The sequence below is a fragment of the Papaver somniferum genome, unplaced genomic scaffold (assembly GCF_003573695.1).
Source record: "Papaver somniferum cultivar HN1 unplaced genomic scaffold, ASM357369v1 unplaced-scaffold_21, whole genome shotgun sequence".
NCBI lineage: Eukaryota > Viridiplantae > Streptophyta > Magnoliopsida > Ranunculales > Papaveraceae > Papaver > Papaver somniferum.
Window position 1 is genome coordinate 7829207 of NW_020631041.1, and position 13751 is coordinate 7842957.

Genomic DNA, 13751 nt, shown 5'->3' on the forward strand with positions numbered 1-13751 from the left:
TTAATCCCAACCCGAGTGACCACGGGATGGCGTGTGTGTATTGACTATAGGAAATTGAACAAGGTCACAAGGAAGGATCACTTTCCCCTTCCTTTTATCGACCAAATGCTAGAGCGATTAGCTGGACATAGTCACTATTGCTTCTTAGATGGCTACTCCAGTTATAATCAGATCGTTATTGCCCCAGAAGACCAAGAGAAAACCACTTTTACCTGTCCCTTTGGTACCTTTGCGTATAGACGCATGCCTTTCGGGCTTTGTAATGCCCCTGCGACTTTTCAGCGTTGTATGATGAGCATATTTTCTGATATGGTAGAACGGTTTTTAGAGGTCTTTATGGATGATTTTTCAGTGTTTGGTTCATCTTTCGATGAGTTCTTGCATCATTTGACATTAGTGTTGACTAGGTGTAAGGAAAAAATTTAGTGCTTAATTGGGAAAAATGCCATTTCATGGTTACATCAGGAATTGTGTTAGGGCACATCATCTCTTCAAAGGGTATAGAGGTAGACAAAGCCAAAGTTGACCTTATTAAGACTTTACAGGTCACAAAAACCGTAAAAGATATTAGGTCATTCCTAGGGAATGCAGGTTTTTACCGTCGATTCATTAAGGATTTTAGCTTGATTTCTAAACCTCTTTGCAATTTGCTTGCTAAAGATGTTAAGTTTGTCTTTGATGATGCTTGTTTAGAGGATTTTGAGAAGCTTAAGGCTTTACTCACTACTCCCCAGATAGTCCAGGCACCTAACTGGAACCTACCCTTTGAAATTATGTGTGATGCTTCAGATTATGCTATAGGCATTGTGCTAAGTCAGCGAGAAAACAAATTACTCCATGTGATTTACTATGCTAGCAAAACTCTGAATGATGCCCAAATGAACTATACAACTACCGAGAAGGAATTGCTAGCCATCGTGTTTGCCTTGGATAAGTTTAGATCCTATTTATTAGGTTCTAAGATCGTAATCTATACTGATCATGCTGCTTTGAAATACCTTTTGTCTAAGAAGGATACCAAACCTAGATTGATTAGATGGATCCTTTTGTTACAAGAATTTTTTCCAGATATTAGAGACAAAAAGGGTGATGAATATGTAGTAGCATACCACTTGTCTAGGCTAGTTTTTATTTCCCCTAGTGATTCTCTTCCTATAAGGGATAGCTTTCCTGATGAACAATTGTTCTCTGTTTCCCAATCACCTTGGTATGCAAATATAGTGAATTATCTTGTTACTGGTCGAACCCCTCAACATTGGGGTAAACAAGATCGTTCTAGGTTTTTAGCCAAGGTTAAGCATTTCTTTTGGGACGATCCTTATTTATTTAAGTATTGTCCAGATCAGATCATTAGGCGATGTGTACCTGAGAGTGACCAGTCTAGTATTATCTCCTTTTGTCATGAACATGCATGTGGGGGTCATTTCAGTGCTAAGAAGACTGCTGCTAAGATTTTGCAATGTGGATTTTAGTGGCATTCATTTTTTAAATATTCCCATAGTCACTATGTTTCTTGTGAGCGTTGCCAGAAGTTAGAAACCATTTCTCGTATAAATATGATGCCTTTGAACCCTATTTTAGTGATTGAGGTCTTTGATATGTGGGGCATTGATTTTATGGGTCCATTTACTATTTCGTTTGGTTATCTTTACATATTTTTCGTTGTAGACTATGTGTCTAAGTGAGTTGAGGCGGTTCCGTGTAAAACGAATGACCACAGGGTCGTAGACCAGTTTTTGAAAGAGAATATACTTACACGTTTTGGTACGCCGCGAGCTATAATTAGTGATGGAGGTTCACACTTTTGTAATAGACCGTTTGTTCTTTTAATGAAACAATATGGTATTACCCATAAAGTAGCAACCCCATATCACCCTCAGACTAGTGGTCGGGTAGAGGTTTCCAATAGGGAAATTAAACGTATTCTAGATAAAACAGTTAATCCAAATAGGAAAGACTGGTCGTCCAGGCTTACTGATTCCTTATGGGCTTACCGTACTGCGTTTAAGACACCCATTGGAATGTCACCTTATCGTTTAGTATTTGGCAAGGCATGTCACCTGCCCGTTGAGTTAGAGAATAGAGCCTATTGGGCTATTAAGAACTTAAACTTTTCACTTGACAAGGCAGGAGCTCAAAGAAATCTCCAGCTCAATGAGTTGGACGAGATTCGTATAGATGCATACGATAGTGCTAAGGAGTATAAGAAAAATATGAAACTTGTGCATGATAGGAATATTTTACGAAAGTCATTTTCTCCAGGTCAAAAAGTTCTTCTGTATGACACTCGTTTGCATCTATTCCCCGGGAAGTTGCGCTCTCAATGGACCGGTCCTTTTGTGGTCCGTACTGTTTTTCCTCATGGCGCGGTTGAGATTGAGACACCAGATGGTAGTAGTTCTTAGAAGGTTAACGGTCAGCGATTGAAGCCCTTTTTAGAGCCTTTTCCTACAGGTGATGTTGAGGAGGTCCCTCTGGAGGACCCTGTTTACCTTGATTGACCATCGAGGCGATTTTGTATGTTGATTGACCATCAAGGTAAACAGGGTCCTCTAGAGGGACCTCCTCAACATCACCTATAGGAAAAGGCTCTAAAAAGGGCTTCAATCGCTGACCGTTAACCTTCGAAGAACTACTACCATCTGGTGTCTCAATCTCAACAGCGCCATGAGGAAAAATAGTACGGACCACAAAAGGACCGGTCCACCGAGAGCGCAGCTTCCCGGGAATAGATGCAAACGAGTGTCATACAGAAGAACTTTTTGACCTGAAGAAAATGACTTTCGTAAAATATTCTTATCATGTACAAGTTTCGTTTTGTTCTTATACTCCGTAGCACTATCGTATGCATCTCTACGAATCTCGTCCAACTCATTAAGCTGGAGTTTTCTGTGAGCTCCTTCCTTGTCAAGTGAAAAGTTTAGGTTCTAATATCCCAATAGGCTCGATGCTCTAACTCAATAGGCAGGTGACATGCCTTTCCAAACACTAAACGATAAGGTGATATTCCAATGGGTGTCTTAAACGCAGTACGGTAAGCCCATAAGGCATCAGTAAGCCTCGACGACCAGTCTTTCCTATTTGGATTAACTGTTTTCTCTAGAATACGTTTAATTTCCCTATTGGAAACCTCTACCTGACCACTAGTCTGAGGGTGATATGGGGTTGCTACTTTATGGGTAATACCGTATTGTTTCATTAAAAGAGCAAACGGTCTATTACAAAAGTGTGAACCTCCATCACTAATTATAGCTCGCGGTGTACCAAATCGTGTAAGTATATTCTCTTTCAAAAACTGGACTACGACCCTGTGGTCATTCGTTTTACACGGAACCGCCTCAACCCATTTAGACACATAGTCTACGGCGACAAGTATGTAAAGATAACCAAACGAAATAGGAAATGGACCCATAAAATCAATGCCCCACACATCAAAGACCTCAATCACTAAAATAGGGTTCAAAGGCATCATATTTCTACGGGAAATGGTTCCTAACTTCTGGCAACGCTCACAAGAAACACAATGACTATGGGAATCTTGAAACAACGAAGGCCAGTAAAATCCACACTGCAAAATCTTAGCAGCAGTCTTCTTAGCACTAAAATGACCCCCACATGCATGTTCATGACAAAAGGAGATAATACTAGACTGGTCACTCTCAGATACACATCTCCTAATAATCTGGTCCGGACAATACTTAAACAGATAAGGATCGTCCCAAAAGAAATGCTTAACCTCGGCTAAAAACCTAGAACGATCTTGCTTACCCCAATGTTGAGGCATTCGACCAGTAACAAGATAATTCACTATATTTGCATACCAAGGTGATTGGGAAACAGAGAACAATTGTTCATCAGGAAAACTATCCCTTATAGGAAGGGAATTATTAGGGGAACTAACAACTAGCCTAGACAAGTGGTCTGCTACCACATTCTCTGCACCCTTTTTGTCTCTAATGTCTGGACAAAATTCTTGTAACAAAAGGATCCATCTAATCAATCTAGGTTTGGTATCCTTCTTAGACAAAAGGTATTTCAAAGCAGCATGATCAGTATAGATTACGATCTTAGAACCTAATAAATAGGATCTAAACTTATCCAAGGCAAACACGATGGCTAGCAATTCCTTCTCGGTAGTTGTATAGTTCATTTGGGCATCATTCAGAGTTTTGCTAGCATAGTAAATCACATGGAGTAATTTGTTTTCTCGCTGACCTAGCACAACGCCTATAGCATAATCTGAAGCATCACACATAATTCAAAGGGTAGGTTCCAGTTAGGTGCCTGGACTATCGGGGCAGTAGTGAGTAAAGTTTTAAGCTTATCAAAAGCCTTTAAGCAAGCATCATCAAAGACAAACTTAACATCTTTTGCAAGCAAATTGCAAAGAGGTCTAGAAATCAAGCTAAAATCCTTAATGAATCGACGGTAAAAACCTGCATGCCCTAAGAATGACCTAATATCTTTTACGGTTTTTGGGACCTGTAGAGTCTTAATAAGGTCAATTTTGGCTTTGTCTACCTCTATACCCTTTGAAGAAACGATGTGCCCTAAGACAATTCCTGATTCAACCATGAAATGGCATTTTCCCCAATTAAGCACTAAATTCTTTTCCTTACACCTAGTCAACACTAATGTCAAATGATGCAAGCACTCATCAAAAGATGAACCAAACACTGAAAAATCATCCATAAAGACCTCTAAAAACCGTTCTACCATATCAGAAAATATGCTTATCATACAACGCTGAAAAGTCGCAGGGGCATTACAAAGCCCGAAAGGCATGCGTCTATACGCAAAGGTACCAAAGGGACAGGTAAAAGTGGTTTTCTCTTGGTCTTTTGGGGAAATAACGATTTGATTATAACCGGAGTATCCATCTAAGAAGCAATAGTGACTATGTCCAGCTAATCGCTCTAGCATTTGGTCGATAAAAGGAAGGGTAAAGTGATCCTTCCTTGAGACCTTGTTCAATTTCCTATAGTCAATACACACACGCCATCCCGTTTTCTCTCGGGTTGGGATTAATTCATTATTATCATTCTGGACTACAGTGATACCTGATTTCTTGGGGACAACCTGAACAGGGCTGACCCACTTACTGCCTGAAATTGGGTAAATAATACCCGCATCTAACAACTTAAGCACCTCTTTTCGAACTACGTCTTTCATGTTAGGGTTCAGTCGACGTTGCATCTCCCTAGAAGATTTGGAGTCTTCCTCTAAATGAATCTGATGCATACACACAGTAGGACTTATACCCTTAATGTCTGCTATAGTCCACCCTAAAGCTTCCTTATTGTCTTGAAGTCCATTTACTAGCCTACTTTCCTGATCACTATCCAAATCGGAGCTACAATCACTGGTAAAGTCTCAGATGGGCCTAAAAAACATACTTTAGAGTATCGGGTAGTGGTTTAAGGTCCAACTTCGGGGGCTTTTCTAAAGAAGAAATTAGGGTAGTCTCAGAAACTGGTAATGGTTCGAACTTAGCTTTCCATCTATCAGTGTCTAACACGGGGGTACAATCTAATAAAGCATTCACCTGTTCAATAGTGCTATCGTCTTCAAAATCTAAACCAAAATGGGATAGACAACTTTCTAATGGGTCTTCACACAAAATGTTTGGTAATGACTCCTGAACTAAGGCTTCTATCATGTTCACCTCTTCAACACATGTGTTATCTAGCTCATGAGGTAGCTTACTGACATTAAAAATGTTCATCTCCATAGTCATATTACCAAAAGATAAACTCATCACACCATTTCGACAGTTAATGATCGTATTAGACGTAGCTAAAAATGGGCGACCTAAAATCACAGGTATCTGGTTCTCTGGGTGAGGGACAGGTTGGGTATCTAGGACTACGAAATCCACTGGATAAATAAACTTGTCGACCTCAATAAGAACATCCTCGATAACACCTCGAGGGATTTTAACAGACCTATCAACTAACTGCAGTGTCATCTGAGTAGGTTTCATTTCACCAAGTCCTAGCTGTAAGTATACATGGAATGACAGTAAGTTCACACTGGCTAAGTCAAGTAAAGCTTGTTCTACCCGAAAGTTACCTATTTTGCAAGCAATGGTAGGAGAACCTGGGTCTTTGTACTTTGGAGTTGTGGTGTTCTGAATGATTGAACTTACGTGACTAGCTAAAAAGGCTTTCTTATGGACGCTAAGTTTTCGCTTTCGCGTACACATATCCTTAAGGAACTTGGCATAAGCAGGAATTTGCCTAATTGCATCTACTAAAGGAAGTTTTATGGTAACTTGCTTAAAAACCTCCAATATGTCATTAAAGTTCGACTCCTTTTTTGTTGGTATTAATAGTTGGGGAAATGGGGCTCTAGGCATAAAATCAGACCTTTCAGGAACCGAATTCACATCATCACAAACTTTATCAGTCTCCTCAGCTACTGGTCTCGAGAGGTGAACTACAGGATGTTCACTATCGGGCATGGTTACCTGATTGTCTACTATTCTACCACTCCTAAGGGTTCTAATAACATTCAATTGATTCGATGGTTTTGTACCTACTTCATGAACTCCTCTAGGATAGGGATTATTCTGACTAGGGAACCTACCATTATCTCTCTCACTTTGGCCGACTTGAAGTTCTAACTTAGCAAGGCTCTGAGCATTAGTTTGAAAATTCTGCTTGGTTTCCTGTTGAAAACTAACATGGCTCTGTGCTAACATTTCCTGAGTTTTTGCTAACATCTTAATAGATTCCTCTAAGCTAGTCTTTTATTTTCTAGGCCTGATGTATTCCTAGTGTAGCCAAAACTTGGAGGAGCATTAGAATTATTAGACTGACCCTGACTCTGGCCCTTAGACCATGAAAAGTTCGGATGGTTTCTCCAACCAGGATTATAGGTTTCTGAATGTGGGTCAAACTTCTGACGATTATCAAACCTAGTGTTATTATATAGAGCATTGGCTTGCTCTTCATTATTCTGGCCTTCCCAAAAAGGCTCCAATCTACCACTAGTGTTACCCACTTCTAAAGCTTCTAACCTTTTCTCTATAGCAGCAATTTTCGCATCTGATTCATAGCCTCCTTCTACCCTATTAACGTTTCCTCTGCCGAGAAGAATTTTTTTCTGGGGTCCCCTACTACTTTCCCATTGTTGGGTCTTTTCGGCGACTTCATGCAAATATGTCATCGCGTCATCAACTGTTTGGTTCTCAAATCCACCAATACACATAGATTCTACTGTGTTTGTGGTGGGATAATCTAAACCCTCATAAAGGATCTGAACTAACCTAACCTTCTCTAAACCATAATGAGGACATTGGGCTAATAAATCATTGAACCTTTCCAAATACCTATACAAAGATTCTCCCTCCTGTCGAGAAAACGTGCAGATTTGCGTCCTAATAGACGATGTTTTGTGCCTAAGGAAAAACTTGTTCAAAAATGCAGATGTAAGTTGTTCATACGTTTCGATTGACCCGGAAGCCAAACTATATAGCCACGATTTAGCTTTATCTTTCAGGGAAAAGGGGAATAACCTAAGTTTCAAAGCATCATCATCTAAGTTTCTAATCCTGAGGGTACTACAAATTTCCTCAAAGTCTCTAACATGGAAATAGGGGTTTTCATTTTCTTTCCCTAAAATATTGGGAGTAGCTGTAAGGTCCCAGGTTTAAGTTCATAAGTTGCTTCCGTCTCAGCTAACCTGATACATTAGGGACGAGTAGTCCTAGTTGGATTCAACAAAGCTTTCAAAGTTGTCATTTCTGGCGCTATCGGAGCAACATGGATTCTCTCCTCAGTCAAAGGACGTTCAAAAACAGACTTTTCAAAAGTCGGACTCTCTAGATTAAGGTAATCGAGACGCTTCGAACTACTAGGTTTCTCTTTAGCAAATCTACCTAGTGCGTCTCTTTTACGTTATGGCATACAATAGAATTTTCTAAATTGGAAGGGTAAGCAAAAACAGATCAAGGACAACTCAACCAAATCAAACCTATTGATTTCTAGCAAACAAAAAGCATGATGGCTCCACTTAGATTGTTTCTAGACCAGCTTCTAATCCTTCGAACGCGAATCGTTACAATTTAAGCAAACTCCCCTGGAATCAATCCGAGTTAATGTAAGTTGAATAGAGGCGAGGGAAGCTCGGCGGAGCTTTCATACCCAAGGCCTCACCGGTATTACAAGGCGGCGCAGTCACGCATTCAACTTACAGAAACCGTCAAGAACTTCGAAGTATGCTTAAAAGAGTAACCAATATTTTTCGAATGACTTTCCTGTTAAGCTCGTTACCCTATCGGTCTCGTTCTAGTCAAAATTTTAGGCTTAGGTTCGCGTAGGTTACGTGTTCCTAAAGCGGGCAAGAAGATAACGGTGATGAAATCCGAACCCTTATCTTGTACGGCCAGGCCTTGCCCTTTACTAGAAAAATAAATGTCCATATTCAGTCCTCAACATATATGCATAAGAAGGAGTCCAGTAACTCACTGACAGGGGATTCGCGAGTGTTTAGAATCTTACCTCCCGTTCCAGACGGGGGATGAATCGGCTGTAGTCGACTCGGGCCACTAATTCCGATGTATAGTGTACGAACCCAAGGTGCAGAGACAATATCGTAATTGTCCTCCTTCTCTGCAAACAGTTTATATTTAAAGTACCCTTCCGTAGGGTAATACAAAAATAATGTCCCGGAGTCCAAAAGTCCAAAAGTCCAAAAAAATAAAGAAAAATTACAAAAATAATAAACCTTAAAACAATTTTTTTTTTAAATAAAATAAACAAACCCTAAAATAAAATTGTCTTCTTTTCTATTCTTTTTGCTTTAATCTTTAGCTCCAAGTCTTTATGAAATCACCAAACTCCTTGGCTCAATTTTCTTTATGATCCAGAACCTGTAGTCACAAGATAAATACCCAAAAACATAAAAAAGGAAAAAAATAATAAAATAAAATAAAATAAATCTAAAACCCTAAAAACAAGTCCGCGTCGGCGGCGCCAAAAATTGATGTGATTTGTAGATAGTGGTAAAAGTGGTTCGATTCTCAGACTTGCGAAGGATATTAATTAGACTTAAATTCTAATATTAAAATAGAAAACTCATTAAAAATTATAGCAAACTCAATTAAAGTTTATATCAATATTAAAAGAACACTGAGGCTAAGATTCCACTATTTTCCAAGTTCAAAGTGATTTAATCCAATATTTATATTCATGCAATTTTTTCGTTCAATTTGATTCTAAACTATTGCAGCAAGTAGATTCTCAAAATAACAAGTGTAAATCCGAAGTATAGAACATCAAAATCCTAGGTCCAAGCATGCTCTATCAAAAGAAATAAAAATTGCTTAACAAGAATCATTCAAACAATTTTCACTCAAGGCAAAACAATCATAAAAATAATTGCGATAAATAAATAAATAAGAATATACCACTTTTTGTTGGAAAAATAGCTTCCTCTATCTCCTCAGCAATGGGGTTTAGCTCCTCATATTAACCATGTTCTCAATGTATGTTTTTATAGCTCAAAAGTGTACAAGGAGGTGAAAAAATGATAACACAGCCGATTCGCAACAGTGTAAAGGTGTTGCAGAATCTCTGTTACAAAGAGGAAACAATAGCTAAAGACCTAATGCAATTACTGTTGATAAACGATAGATGGGTTCTGCTGTTGAATAGCGATAGTAATCTGCGAAAGATACTTGTGCGTCAATGTTCTTCGTGTTCTTCCTCTTCAGCAATAGCAGCAGAATAAGTTATTTTTCATGCAACTCGATCTATGGAGCTCTGTGGTGTTCTAAACTTCTCCTAAGGTTTCGTCGTTCTTCTATGAGTTATCCCAACTCCTTTTATAGCCCACAGGTCGATTTAATCTCCAAGAAATCTCCTTTTTCTTTTTGCCAAAGTTACGAGTTTTATTTATTCTTTCCATGTCCTCATACGCGTCTTCCAAGTATAATCCAACGTCCCAGACACTCTCAAAGATAGTCTTAACTTCAACAGAGAATCCTATTTCCTTAACTACCTGATAGTTTCCATATATCAACCAAAATCCCGGGAAAAACTTCACCTCCCTGTTTTAGAAAACTCGATGATTTGTCACTGTTTTATCGAATCTAAAGCTCATACCAATCCTGTTTTGACTCATCAACTAAATTCCAATCCATCTCCACGTCAAACTACGACTAAATCTCCTCCTAGTCATCAACAGAACTTCGATAAACATCCAGCTTCTCTATTTTGTTCTTCCGGCTTATCTAGCCCAACTCATTCGATCCAATCACACCTACCATCCCTGTTTAGTCATAACAGGATATATCCAATCCAAAGAGCCCATTGAATCTGGCCAAAACTCCAGCAAAATCTCGCCTGAAAATTCCGTTGCAAAACTGAATTTGAATTCAGTTTTTCCCGCCAAAATTCTGGTGAAGATAAAGGGTGCCCCCTATCCAGAGTAGGGGTGACTTTAGTATCTACCTTAAGGGGTGTCTTGGGGGTTCCCCTTATCCAACCCGGGGGTCCGAATAGCAAGTGTCCTCCGGGTGCTTTCCGACAACTTTTCGAGCCAATTTTTTCCAAAAATGTTTATTGGCCAAAAATACCTACAAATAAATAAAACACCATAATAAGTACAAAAATGAGCCCTAACAATATATAGAATCGAGACAAATCGGACACAAAAATGTGTCTATCACCTAGTCCAGGTTTGAACACCACACTGTATTAAACCGCTACAGACATTAACCTACTACAAGTTAACTTCGGACTGGAATGTAGTTGAGCCCTAACCAAGTCTCACACCAATTAAGGTACAGTCGTGTTCCTTACGTCTATGAATCCCAGAAGGACTGTACGCACTTGATTCCCTTAGCTGATGTCACCCACAACTAAGAGTTGTTACGACCCAAGTCGAAGACTTTATAAACAAATTTGTCTCCCAGAGAAAAGTCTATTCTAATAGATAAATTTGTCTCCCATAGAAATACCTACGAAGTTTTTGTTCTGTATTTTGATAAATCAAGGTGTACAGGAACCAATTGATAATCCGGTCTTATATTCCGAAGAACAGCCTACAAAATATCAATCACCTCACGGTAACTTAACTATTTAGTAGTAGAACAAGTTATTGTGGAATCACAAAGAATGAGATGAAGATCTTTGTGATTACTTTTTATATATTACCTATCGAAGATAAATCTCGATCCAATATTAGAGAAGATAGCAGTCAATACGATAAAACAAGTAAGATCAGAACACGCGACTACAGAGAAAATAGTTGGGGCTGGCTTCAGAATCCCAATGAAGTCTTTAAGTTGTTAACCTATAATGGTTTTAGGAAAAACCTAGGTTAAAGGAGAATCGACTCTACTACGCAACTAGTATCACACAAGAGGTATGGATATTAGGTTTACTAGTTGTTAAAAATCTCCCATATATAGTCTTCAAATTAGGGTTTGATAGCTTAAAAACAAAGCAATCAATATTCACTGTTAGATGAAAAGTTGATTTAAGATTCAATCTAAGTTTGCTTAAAACCAAAGCAATATCTCTCCACCGTTAGATGGTCTTAGCTTGTTAAACACAAATGAAATATACCTTCATTTAGATATGGGTAACCGTACGTAAACGTGTATATTGAGTTGGCTCAACAATAGTTAACCGAAGTTAGCCATATGGACACTTTTGTATTAACCACATTCATCTAACAATTCTAGATCAAATGATAATCAAATGAATCTAATTGTGTTACTCATAAAGTTTTTCAATTGTTTATATTCTCATAGAAGTATACAGGACACAATTGAAACAAAATCGGATTGATTCAAGAGAATCAATTCATGAACATTTAGCCACGGTTTGCAAAAATTGGATTCCTTAATGTATAAATGTATTTTTCATGAGTATGAAATCATACTTAACCGATTTTAGAACTTAAACCAACTCAGTTTGAGAACGGGTACGCAAACCGGTATGTATATTGTCGTTTCAGACCTAACTCAGGTAGAACCGTTCGCATATTGGTATGAAAACTTGGTTCCCGGACTTTGATAGTTAAAACCATTTGCATACTGGTATGCAAACTTGGTTCCCGGACCTGAATCTTACCACAACCACTAGTCCAAAAAGGGCTATTAATCACGCTTTTAAATGACAGATTAATTATGTGATTAGAGTATTACAAACAAATTGTGTCATACAACATGAAAATAGTTGGGCCCACCATTTAACACCAACAAACTGTCATTCTCGAACACGATAAATTACTAGGTGCATGATTTAACAATGAAATATTAAATCACAGAATAAATTCGATACATATTTTAAGTTTTAATCTGCCCAACACTAGTTTTCTATTGCGTGCCCAAATGTGACTAGCCAACTATAATTCCATGATTATGTGAGTTAGCTACCGGCTTGTTTGACATAAATATTTCACTAGATATAGGTTTTGTTCCAATAAAACCCATTCCCCCATATTCAGAACTGAATCGCATAACTTGGGGTTTTGGAGGATAGTCTCTTCTCTTCGTGTAGGTTTTAGAATCTCTTCTCTATCTTTCTCATTGTGAACCAACTGTTATTGAAGATTAAAGGGAGAAATGGAGAGAAACAACACATAACTTAGGTACTTAACATCCATATTTCGGTGTTTTGCTATCGATTTCTTTTTTTTTAACCTAATTTTCTCCCCCTTTTCGAATCTGTTTTGAACGAAGGATATCGTTGCTCTCATAGTTGTTATTTGAAGATTCAAAGCTATTATTGAAGATTCGAAGCTTCTGATGGAAGTAATAGGTGATATTCTTAAAAGTTACTTCTCTTTTAAACTTTTCCTCACTTTTCAACTCATATACGAGAAGATCTGTTGTTTTTATGCGTTTTGGTCCGTACTCTCTCTCTTAGGGTTTCTTCAAATCAGGTTCTCCTTTTTCTGTTTAATTATACAGAGGTTTCTGATTATTTTTTTCTTTGGTTTTGATTTCAGTTTGTAAGAAGATCTAGTGCTGAGCAATGGATCTGCATCTAAAGGTAATTTTATCAGATTTCAGCGATTTTGATAGTTTGGATGTTGATTTGTATTTTGGGATTGCGATATAATTAAGTTTTGAATTTGTTTGCAGTTGTTACTGGTAGAAACAAAGAAATTTGGCATGAGATTATTTGAAGATTGGCTCTTGAAGATGCGGTAACAGTTGTGATGAAAAGATATGATCAATTACAGTATCACCGCTTGTCAAATCTGGGTTGGAGAATGTCTTTTTCTATCAGCTTGGTGTTCAGGATCTTGGTAAGCTAAAATATCTTGGTTGGATAATGTCTTTTTCTGCCAGTGCTGATTCCATAACTAAAATATGTTCAAACCCAATTTGGGATGCTTGATATATTGGTAAGCATTTCGTTTGAATATGCCTTAAATTTTGAAAGCATTGTATATATGCATGTTTTTCGTTGAGTTTCTCTTGCTGTGTACATGATTTTGTTTTGTTAAACAATTCTGTTTTGTGGGATTGGATTAAGATGTTGTTGATATTTGAAACGGGAACTTTTTAAGTTCTATATACTCCTCAAGTTTGTTTAGTTGTGAGATAGATTGATAGTTATGTATCCACTGGGTTTTTATTGTGAGATGTTCTATTTTGTTCATGTACATGCAGCATGTTCTGGTTGCTGTGGTATGAGGACTATAGCTCTTGTGTCTAGAGTTGTATCTACGTTAAAAGGTTTCCTTTGACTGAGTAGACAGAAAACTGTCTGGTGGAAGCTGTTGCT